The sequence below is a fragment of the Pinus tabuliformis genome, chromosome 7 (genome assembly GCF_031772625.1).
Source record: "Pinus tabuliformis cultivar Carrire ecotype Pingquan chromosome 7, CPIR1, whole genome shotgun sequence".
NCBI lineage: Eukaryota > Viridiplantae > Streptophyta > Pinopsida > Pinales > Pinaceae > Pinus > Pinus tabuliformis.
Genome location: NC_142293.1, coordinates 2,071,563,590 through 2,071,574,013, shown reverse-complemented (window position 1 = coordinate 2,071,574,013; position 10,424 = coordinate 2,071,563,590).

Sequence of the window (10,424 nt, the reverse complement as noted above, 5' to 3'; positions counted from 1 at the left end):
AGTATTGGAATCAAGTTGGGGTTTTCATAAATATAAGGGGGATACAGATTTGGATTGGCTCTGGTATATCGTCTAAAAGCCAGCGTGTTATTTTAAAAAAATCAGAAGGACATGAACAACTTACTCAGCCTATAAAATCCTAAACTTATCATCTGGAAGCTTAGAATTATCAAGAAGTAAGGGGATTAATTTCCTCCCCAGTATGGTCGCCACTATGTTAGCACCTAAATCTTCCTTAGGCTGAAGGAAGGAAAAATTCAGGGTAAGCACAAACCACGCTCAGTCTGGTAGCTAGCCCTACCAGAACAGGAGAGGATTCTCTCCGAGTCACACTCAGCAAATAGATAAATGAAACGGTCTGAGATGACTTACAGTGAAATATTGATCTTAGGCTAGTAAGTGAATATGGATACAAGAAATTTTTTTTATGAATGACTGAGTTTCTGGGATGGTATGGGACCAACGGACAGCAATGAACAGAGAATTTAATACAAAGGCACAGATTATTTCATGAGTCAAGACCGACGGAAAGTATAGCAATTTAGTTCGAAATACCGTGGAATGGAGAGATTGATTAGGAGAGTGAAAAGGGCATAAGTACATGAATCCTTTTCAACGGAAGAAAAATATTGAACATGAAATTTTCCCACAAGCAAAGAAATATAAATGAATTCTACCTTATCTAACTTAGAAAATTTCACTGGAAATGAATATGAAATGAACTGTGAAACATAACGAATTACATATGAAACATAAGAGACACATTTGCTACACTCGCAACCACATGAATCTCATGAAACAGAGCCGCTGCCTTTTATTAATCCTCTGTCAAAATATACAATGAAGAAACAGAGTTTCTTTCCCACAGTCTCCCAGAAGTTACAAGCCAACCAACCTTTTGCAAATAGTTTGCATACAATAAATAGAATGTGCCATGAAGAGATAGAATGCCCAAGGGTTGGGGAGTTACTCAAATCATTACAAAATGGAGGTGGAAAGCCAACCATTAGCTACAGGTGCAGCGTTACAAACATGAAAAATGGCTTGGGTGACCATTTGCCTTCCTTTGCCACTTGGATAGAAGCCAATCTGGAGTGAAAATACTTTAAATGCCACCTTAGGTGCTGAAAAAGTTAAATGTAGATGAGCGGGCCCACTTGGATAAGTCGCGAATCGAAATTTCGCGAAATGGGCGTGATTTTGGCCTTTTTCTCGATATGCGCCGCGCCACTTTGGAGGCTGTTTTGAGGTACCTGCAAGAGTCAAAATTTTGCCCAAGTGTGCTTGTTATAAATCCTGGCTTGTCTACTATCCAACCCAAGTGGAATTTCTAAACTTGGTGCTCATTTGCCCCTCCAAATCTTCATTCTCCCAAGACTACTTCCTATGTGTGAAAATAGGGGCAGAGAGGTCATTTTTTGGGTGTTTTTAACCTCCTGGAGACTCAAATCATGCCCAAATTTCTTGTCCAAGCACCAGTAGTCGTTATTTTTCATGCTGAATCCAAAAATGCAAACCATTTGTGATTTGGAGCTCCCAATCCTAAGCACCGCGCCACAGGGAGAAAAAACCTGTGTTGTGACCAAAAATTTGCCATATGACCAAAATTGCCCCAAATTTCTTGAAATTTGGGCTGGAGATCCTCTATGAAGTGCTATGTTGGGAAAAAGAGGCTTCATCCAATATATGAAGTCGATCAAGCTCCCGTTGCCTCTTTTGCTTCACGATTGCCTTCCTCAATTTAGCCTTCAAATTCCTGATTCAGGCCTTGCATACTTCGTTTCGAACCATGTAGTGGAAAGCCATGTGTCTCAGCAGTGCATGGTCCTTATCAGATTTGTCCAGTAGCCTCTCCAAGTGCATGTTAACTCTCTCGAGGTTGGCCTCCCGATCCTCATTGATTTCTTGCTCCAATGGCATGAGCTCAACTCTTCTCCTTTGTGCAGGTTGGCGATGCTCACGAATGTTTTGTAGCTCCATGATCGCTTGTTGATCCTCCAGCTGTTTGTTCCTCTACTCCATATATTTCATGTTCCACTTAGCCCTCTCCAAATCAAGGGACAAGTCTTCGATCTCTGATTGCTGCTCCAAGATGATCTCTTTGAGCCGTGCACTTGTTGGTTCTGCATCTATATCATCATCATGAAGGAGAACGAATTCGGTCTCTCGTTCACCTGATGGCTCACTTGAAGGCCCCTCATCATGCATTGGCTCCTTACCTCTGTCCTATACTTGTAGTGCTGATGTGAGAAGCGAGGCCCCTTCCACCCCGGGTGGAGATAACACTCACTTTGCTGCTGCAAACAAATGCCTACTGCCTCTCTAATAGGTGATGAATACTGGCATAGTAGTGGTCTCATGGCGCTCATACTGATGAGAAGGACCACCTATCTCATGTTCAACCTTTGACTCTACCTGTGAAGTGCTGAAGAGGTCATGGGAGATGAAGTCATCCCAAGTAATGCCCTGCAATCCCAACTGATGATCCACCAAAATCTTAATAAGAGCAAAGTGATAAACGTTGTTGAGTTGCTGCTGAGGGGTCTTATGCTGCATGAAGGTGTTCATCCTCTCTATGTTCTTGCAAATGAAAAATTGGATGTTCATCATCCGTACCCTGGTAAAGTGCATGAGCAATCTGATGTGATAGGCATATAGATGAGAGAACCTCCCCTCACAGCTGAAGTACTTCATGATCCACTTCATGAATGGAGCATTTTCATCTTTCAAACATCTGAATGGAAAGACTCTTGTGATATGCCTCAAGCAACTGGCCTTAATGTAAGGCTCATAATGCTGCCGATCAAATTTATGTTTCTTGTGCCATGGTTCTCCAACATTCGGTATGCCTGTTGCTAATGAGACAGTTTCAGGTGTCAGTGTGAAGGTGACCCCAACCAAAATAGAGTGATCTCCATGGAGGTGAAGCACAAAAAGACGGGCCAACTCATGATGAACTCTAACATTAGCCACCCTTTGACAAAATTCAAAACATGCTAGGTGCTGGAAACATGACATAGCAAGAGGACATGCCTGCAATTCTGTGAGGGTAGTGGGCTCATCCCTAACATGTTTGCCACTCTTGTGATGTCTCCTGGGAGCCTGCTCTTCCGAGGATGAGTCACTTTGTGTCTCCATCTCATACTCTAATGAATGTTGTGATGCCATGAATGCTGTGCGTATTGTATTTAGGATGCCCTTTGATGATGGTGTGAAGCTGGGTGCTTTTGTGATATCTACCACCAAGGGGAACAATGAAACAAAAGGGAGTATTAGGAGGGGAGTAATGTGACGGGAATAGGGGTTATGGGGAGAAGTTTGTTTAGGGATATGCAGGGGGTTTGGGTATTTGATAGGGTATGTTTTGGGGTGTTATGTTGACCAATAAGAGGAGGGGAAAGAGAATAGGGTTTGGTAGTGTTTTAGGGTAGGGATAATAGGAAAAAACCGAAAGGGAGAATAGGGAAAAATGGTAGGTGAGGGAAAAATGGTGGCTGAAAATGGAACCTTGGCCTCAATCCCGCAATTATGCAACCTTAGCAACAATGGCCTTTGGTGTTTTCTTGAGGTTGATTTTATTAATTTAGTTGCATTCAAACATAGCCATAATCCACCATATCATTTATAAACTTTGATGAACAAGTAATGTCATAGAGCCTACCTGTCAATTTGATGGGCTTCACAAAAAAATTGAGGAAATTTGGCACGGTTTTGGCCCTCTGTGAGTGTGCTCCGTGCGCAAAACCCAGTGCGTCATGCCTGGGTGTGCACTGCGCCCATTGAAAAAATACACTGAGGGGTAGCTCTGTGTGGGCCACGCCCTGAAAACTACCTCCAACCTTGCTCCAAACACGCACGATGCACACTCAAACACTTTGCAATGTTTCCCTATGCACTTGATTTACAAAATGACTTTGATTTTGTAGGAAACTTGTTTATAAAGACTTGGAAGTCATGGGTTAAATTTTTGCTTCTCCAAAAACCCATTTTTCTAATGTTATGTTTTGACACCTTTTCATTGACTTAAAGCAACACTGATTTTCACTTCCCCTTTGAAATTTTAGCTCAACTGATGAAATTTTCAGCACTCTTTGCAAGGATTGCACAATAGGACATTTGGCCACGGAAACCATGCCTGCATCTGAAGAAATAAATTGACGACTTTTTTTGAAAATTTTATCACAAATGACACTGTTTGACTTTTCTTCAAAACAAAGTTTTGAAGAAGAGTCGAAGTCTATCCACATGACGATGAAACTCTCTGAATCATTACTTTGTAAGGGCCTCACGCTGGCCTGCATGGCTTTACTGGACATATTTAAAGACCAAATTGATTAATCCCTAGACCTAATGATCGAAAATGACTTTTTTCCAGTAAAGGATCAGACCTTGACTGTCATGGACTTTGGTGATCATTGACAAAAGACCTAAGCCAGCAGGAGCCAGACATGGGGAGAAATGAATAGCATGACCTTTTCCATCAGATTATGGCATGCCCCTAGCGGAATGCAGCTGAGTGAATGGAGCGAGACTCAAAATGAAATGCATAAAGAGTTTTGATCTTTGACGGAGGACTGACCAGACCGACTCTAACACTGGGAATGGGGCACAACAAGCAAAGTGGTGAACGGGTGCGTAATGTGTGGGAATCTACCGAATAGTTCACTCCAAATCTTGAATAATTCATAAAGCAAGCTAATTCGCGTTATTCGATGAGCCCACGTAGTATCAGGTAGTTGGTTAGGTAAAGGTTGACCAAGCCAATGATGCTTAGCTGGTCTTTTCGGATGATTAGCCACACTAGAACTGAGACACGGCCCAGACTCCCTTGGGGGGTAGAAGTGGGGAATATTGGACAATGGGCTCACACCCAATCCAACAATATCACGATGGTGAAGAAGGGCACTACCACTTTTCAAGCTCTTTCGTCGAGTTTTGATTATGACAGGACTCGAGGAAGAAGCCCCGGCTAACTCTGTGCTAGTAGCCGCGGTAATACGAGGGGGCAAGTGTTGTTCAGAATGACTAGGTGTAAAGGGCACGTAGGCAGTGAAAAGGGTAGAAAGTGAAAGTTTCCAAAACACTGGCAAGGTGCATTCTTGACCATTTCACTTGAGTGAGATAGGGGACAGTGGAATTTCGTGTTGAGGGATCAAATCCTAAGATATACAAAGGAACGCTCACCGCGAAGGTAGCTCTCTGTGTCCCCACTGACACTGGGGTGCGAAAGCATGGGGAGAAAATAGGATCAGATACCCTGGTAGTCCATGCCATAAGCGATGAGTGTTCATCCTTGGTCTGCCTGCCTACTAGGTAGGATTAGGATGAGGGGCCCAACTAACGCGTGAAACACTCCACGTGGGGAGTACGGTCGTAAGACTGAAACTCAAAGGAATTGATGGGGGCTTGCACAAGCGGTGGAGCATGTGGTTTAATTCGATACAACGCGTAGAACCTTACTAGCCCTTGACATATGAACAAGTGTGCCTGTCCTTAACAGGATTGTGTGAAAATTCATACAGGTGCTGCATGGCTGTCGTCAGCTCGTGTCGTGAGATGTTTGGTTAAGTCCTATAATGAACGAAACCCTCATTTTGTGTTGCTAATACATGCGCTAATGGACCAATGTCATCACCCCTTCTCAAGGGCGAGGGTGAGTAAGTGAACTCTCGGAGGCAAGCGCCTCTTTTTGATTGATGACACTCCTATAAAGGCAGGTGCGTGCTGCACTCACAAGAGACTGCCAGTGATATGATGGAGGAATGTGGGGATGACGTCAAGTCCGCATGGCCCTTATGGGATGGGCCACACATGTGCTACAATGGCAATGACAATGGGAAGTAAGGTCGTAAGGCGGAGCGGATCTGGAAAGATTGCCTCAGTTGGGATTGTTCTCTGCAACTCGAGAACATGAAGTTGGAATTGCTAGTAATCGCGAATCAACATGCCGCGGTGAATATGTACTTGGGCCCTGTACACACCACCTGTCACACCCTGGGTGTTGATTTCTCTCGAAGCATCAGACCAATGATCACCCTATCTATATATGTTCCACTAGTGTGGCCCACTATGATTGGGGTGGTCTTATTGGTGCGTACCACAGTGGGGTCTTCAACTGGAGTGAAGTCGTAACAAGGTAGCTATAGGGGAACTTGCAGCTGGATCGAATCCCTCACCATAGAACTAGTGAGTGACCCCTCACCTTATGAATAGTGAGTGACTCCGTCCCTATGAAAAAGTAGGGGCGATGGTGGCCCGATGGTTCTTCAAGTTCCTCTCCGGGGGGGGCGTGTTACTTATTTTAGAGGGGCCACGCTACCTCTCCTAGAGGTCGAGAGTTTGACAGGCTCACCCTCACCCTGTCGGTCCTTTCCCTGTGGTCGAGCAACTCAAGTTCCTCTCCCTAACAGTTGAGCCCCTGCCAGTCCTTGATGCTTATTAGGTGGGGGGGTGTTGGTCGATCCTACTTTTTCACCCTGAGAATCTGCTAGCAAAGTAAGCAGTATATATATAGCAACATCAGTAGTTGATCCAGTAGCAATTAAAGCCCCCACATTCGATGAAAAATTCTATGAATAAATCTTGGGTAATACGGATTCAAATCTCAGGGCTATATAGGGTAGGGGTGAAATGAACTCGATTGCCTACTTATATAGAAAATGCTGGCACACTCTACTCAAAATCTGGGCTTGCATTCTAGATGCTAAGGGCGAGTCCACATGATTCCATGAGAATCTAAATGTACCCATCCAGCTCATATCCGCCTTAATCCAAAGCTCCCGCATTCAGGGCACGAATGACTCTCCTTATCCTAAAACATCCGTGTACATGTATCTTATAAGGGATTGAGTCATTCATACGGAGAATTCGATACTCCATGCGCTTTCATTCATAGTAGGGGATAAGATTGCTTTAACAGGAGAATGATGGCGACCGAAGCACTTCGTAAGCACGAGCTGAAACTCTCTAGCAGGATCTTGCTATCGCCTTATGATGCCGCCGTAGAATCGTCTCCTGTTGCTTGTCAAAAAGAGGGGATGGGGATGATCAGTTGACTGGCGTCAACCAGACAGATACAGACGATATTCTTATGTAACAGCCAGAGGAATCAATGGATTAGATATATAGTTTCGCTCCACGCCCACCCAGATTCTATTCCAGCACTAGGCTCCTTTTGAGGCCTGCTCCTCCACCCCAGGTGCCATTTGGAAGGGTTCAGTCTTCACGCATTTCAACAACAATGCCTCCCCGCTGCGACTCTTCTTCATAGGATGCTGAATCACCTCTTTCTAGCTCACTACAGGAACAGGCTCTCTCTTTTCAGGAGGCAGTGGGCATGTAGCCTTTGGATTCCACTCCAGGATTCCAGTTAGATACACACATTGATCTACCCAAATATGGTGGACAAATGCAGGGAGAACTGATGGACTCCTGGATCCGCAATGTCACTGCATATTGAAATACTTGTCTCCACATGACTGAGGCCACATGCCTCCAAATCGTAGAATACCACTTGGAAGGCGTGGCACAAGCCTGGTGGTAGTCCCAATCTCACTCTCCAAAGATCTACATCGAACTCAATGAGGCCCAATCTGGCAGTTCCACCTCTGGGAAAATTACTACATGGGATGCCTTCTGTCTAGCCCTTCAACAACGTTTCTACCCTCCTGGTTATCTGTAGAACTTGAGTTCTCTTTAGAACTTAATATGTTGGTGGTTTCAACTTTGCCACTCTCTAGGTTAGACCATCAAGCAATATATTGAGCTTTTAACCAAGCTCTGGATCAACCTCTGCATCAAGAAAACTGATTCCTTGATGCGGGCTTGGGTGGCCCCTCTCAAATAAGTAACTAAAGGTTGGTCGAACCATGCTTACGCATCCTCATTATCAAGTTGTTTCTAGTTTGTTAGTTATTTATAGAAATGAAGTGGCATTATTTGAGTGCACTACCCTAGACCGAGCCTTTCTTCACGCCTTAGCTATTGAACACAATAATGAGAAATGACCTTGCTTGTCTCCTTCTTGTACCCCTACCCCTCATCCCACTTCCATGCTTCCACATACCTCTCTTACCCTAGCTGCTGGTTCGTATTCCTCCAATCATCCTAGCCACTTGTTTCATTACCATAAAACACAGACCCATTCTGCTAGTAGGGATTGTGAAAGAAGCAATCCAGTCATGACCCAGCGGCAAACATTTGAGAGAGTAGTGGTAACCTAGTATCCAATGTGTTAAGGATCACATAGACATAGGGCTCTCTTCGATGGGCCAACTCGGGAATAGTGAAGCACATCAATCGGCCCAAGCGAAATCGGTAGACATCCCTAGACGGAACTACTTTTGCCAACCGAGCCTACGTAATAGCGAATCCTTAGCCTGCGTATCGGTACTAAATCCACGGTTGCTGTTTGGTGAATAGCAGTTAGTCCTATAGTGGCTATAGTCGCAGTCAGAAGTACTTTGAGAATTCTAGCTCCAACTACGGAATATGAAGCGTTCTCTTCGACCCCAAACCCAAACTCTTTGACCGGGTGACTTGTCATGCTAGGTTCATCCAGAGCATGCATGGGACGATCGAACCAAGAGCATGGATAAGCTCACGCACGGCCAACTTCTCTATCTACCTGTGCAGCTCACTCATTCCTTTCACCTGTATTCAATGGTCGCATGGAATTTGGTGTGGCTCTGGGACTGTATTCGGCGTGACTCCAGCCGGCATAACTACAAATCTATAATCCATCCATCGGGTGGTCCCTCGACACGACCAATGGGCTCTTGAAACAACTATACCTTCCAAGACGGCGTATCAGTTATCAATTCTACCCTACCTACCCAACTAGCGAACAACCTACCTATCTCTATCAAAGTGCATCTCTTCTTCTTTCTTTCAGCTGGAGTGTGCGACCGAGACTCTATTCTATGGTGGGGACCTGGTGCTAGCAGATAGAGCGTGATGCTGTTGAGAATGGGGATGTTTAGGTTTCTTCGTTCGTGGGGATATATAGGACGTAGGCAAGCGTGAGTGATCCAACCAGCTTCCCGTGTGGCTTATCGTATAAGAAAGCTATGCTCAGATCTGAATCCATTCTCCTCTTAGTTCCTTGCCCTCAGCGGACAAGTGGGTTAACCTCCTCTCTCTTAGCTCAATGCGGACAAGCAGGTCAACCTCCTCTCTCTTATGGTTGAGTGGCCTTACAGCTCCTTGCCTGATGTGGACAAGTGGGTTAGCCTCCTCTCTCTTATGGTCGAGCGGCCTTACGGCTCCTTGCCCGATGCAGACAAGCGGGTCGACCTCCCCTCTCTTATAATGGGGTGGCCTTACGACTCCTCTCCTTTCAAAAGTCAAGTGGCTTCGCTCCTGAAATGCCTATTTGAAGTAAGAAAAAAATCTATTTGACGGGTGAAAGCTCGTTCCCCCCTAACGAAAGGTTTCTGTAAATGAAAAAATAAAATGCGAAGGTTTCACCTGCTTGCTCCAAGTCGATATTATGCCTGCTCCCAGTGGTGGTGCTTAAGCTGCTAGCCATGGATCCACTCGAATAAGACCCCTTAAGGTATAAGGTAACTTGTATTATATCTGATATTCTCCATTTTATAATAAATAAAGAAATTGTTTCTCTTGCAGATATTAGCGTGAAGCCACTTAATTGGTCTAATCAGTGGGTCGAGGAGGGAGAATTGAGTGGGTCTAGTAGCACTATGTTTTCAGTTCTAAACTGATCAGTGAACATGAAGGTGAATCAACGTATATAACAAGCTATAGTAAATCATAATGTGTGGGATGACGTTTGCCAATATAAGTTAGGATATTTTAGTTCTAGCCATCTGTGTTGGACTTGATGGACTTGGTGAGGTTCAAGATTATAGGCTAATGCCCTGGGTTACTTTTGAGTGAAGGTTGAAGGCTTATGGTTACTGGTGAATGGGTCATGTCTCCTGGTGAATGGCTTTTGGATAGAGGTGAAAGTCTTATGGCTAAGGACTTTTGTCTTCTTTCTGTTGGGCTTGGCTGAAGGCTTATGGCAGTAACATGTCTTAATCAATATGCTCTATGGCATTCTCTATGGCAATGACTAGAGCTTATGTATGTATGTACGGCTATGACTGGGCAGGCAATGTAATTTGCTTATGTGCATATAGTATGGCTCAGTATGGTGTATGACCCTAAAGGGGTGAATCATATATAACGAGCAGTAGTAATTCGCTCTTGTCGTGAAGGTCTCGCTTATTACCAGGTGTTGATGATTATGCACTCGATTACAGGTTTCGATCCACTTGATGACAGTCATAGCTTGATGGGATACTCCGCTTGGATACTCGGTTGGGATACTTGGCTTGGCTCCTGGGATCAGCTGGGACACTTGGATAGGATCTCGGTTATTTAAAACAGCATAATTCCATGCCCCCGGAGGGACAAGCGGC